Raw genomic sequence first — 2071 nt, 5'->3', positions numbered from 1 at the left:
AAACATGCTTTTGTGAAATTAATGTGATACATTTTGTTGTTGTGGGTGTTGTTTTTAGTGGTTAATTGGAGATAAGAATCTAACAAGTACTTTTCTGTCTGGGCTAGTTTCGAAAACAATTCTAAGACCTCAGCACCCAGAATAGCTCTTATTATAAGGGTGAGTTATCGGCACTTGGTTTCAAGAAGTTTTTTTTTTTTTATTTCAATTATATTTTAAGATGCTTGTTTCGCTATAATATATATAATTCTACACATAAATTTAGATATATGTATATATATCTGAGGACAAATTATCTCTAAAAATGTACTATTCTACACATAATATTTATATATATATATAGAAGACATATATATATATATAGAGAGAGAGAGAAGACAGACTCCCTCTAAAACTTTTATGCTACAATTTTTGACCTTTTTCATTTCAAATAAATACAGTGTATTTTTCTAAAAGTTTCCTAGAATAAAATAACTAATATTTCAATAGAAAGTAGAGTTTATTACTTTCAAGGTAATTTTAGATATAGAAATGATATTGTAGTTACATTTACAGTATATTACTTGAAAAGGTTCTGCCCAAACTCTTAAATATTTGATTGTAGTTAGGGGGAGAGAGGAAGTAAATTCATACTGATTAGGAATTTGCAACGCTTCCAAAAATCTATTCTGTAATTTGTTATAAGCACATTGTCATGCTACCTGATATGGTTAAGTTTTTATTTATTTGTTCAAAATTTCAATATGGATGCATCCACAGTGGTAAGATTAAAATTATTAATCAAAAGACAAATAATAATAAAATCATAGATACATATCCGACATTCAATGATTAGCACTTATGATGCTAATAATAATTTTGATGAAGAGGATGATGACCACAGTGTAATCTGATAATGACGATGTTGTGATTGAAAAGGAAAAAAAACTTAGACATACTTGAAAATGGATTTTCCACATTGAATGCCTAGTTATAAACAGCGTTGGATTAGAACAATAAGAATAACAGGAGGAGGGCTGGAATGGTGGCTCAGTGGCAGAGTGCTGGCCTTGCCTACATGAGGTTCTGGGTTTGATTCGTCAGCACCCCATAAGCAGAAAAAGTGCGAAGTGGCACTGTGGCTCAAGTGGTAGAGTGCGTTGAGCTGAAGAGCTGGGGGACTGTGCTAGGCCCAGAGTCCAGGCCCCATGACGAACCAAAAAAAAAAAAAAAAACCAGAATAACAAGAGGAGAGTTTGATTATCAAGAAATTCAATCACATAAACAGGTAGAGACAGTAAAAACCCTAATGTTATTCCAGCAGTCTTTCTAATGTATACTCACTTTTCTTGGTGGTATTATTTTCTTATAAATAAAATCGTTTATTTCCACATTTTGATGGACTAAGATGTAGGTTCCAACTTTGTGTGATTAGTTCAAATAACATTCTCATATAGATACCATTCAATAACCAATGTTTTCCAATGATATATTAAGAGTATGTTCTTCAGTACAGCTGTAAATACATAACACAATTTACATAATACTACTTACATATCTGCAGTTACCATAAAAGGACACAGGCTATAGAGCCAGGAGTTAAAATTTATTTTTATTTCTGCATGAAAGTATTTCTGACTATATACCAACAGTCTGAATTTGACACTTTCCTTATTTGAAAGCTAAGGTAGACAATGTAAGGACTCTTCACTTTTCTTTTTCCTTGCTGTAGAATTCAACAAATATATTCTTCAATATTTCTGGTAGATTACATCCATTTACAGATGAGAAATGTAAGATCACCAGTCAATGTTGTGAGTAAATAATGATACTAGAATTTTTGTCTGAGTTCTTCACTCTGTGTGCTTACAAAGAGAGTCATTGGGTGATTGAGAGGAACAATATGAAAAGACTATGGGGAGAAATGCATACTTTGTAAACAGTTGTTTTAAGACTGAGTGACTGGTGATGAGTATTTGCAATAGGCTTGTGTCAGGGGCATAAAAAGGGGTACATAGAAATTACATTAGTGACAGAAACTGAGAAAATCATGATCATTCATCCTATCTAATGGATGGAGGTAGGGTAAGAG

This window comes from Dipodomys spectabilis, unplaced genomic scaffold (genome assembly GCF_019054845.1).
Source record: "Dipodomys spectabilis isolate Male_0828 unplaced genomic scaffold, ASM1905484v1 ptg000159l, whole genome shotgun sequence".
NCBI classification, from domain to species: domain Eukaryota; kingdom Metazoa; phylum Chordata; class Mammalia; order Rodentia; family Heteromyidae; genus Dipodomys; species Dipodomys spectabilis.
The sequence above is the reverse complement of the archived record's forward strand: the minus strand, read 5'-3'. Positions refer to the sequence as shown.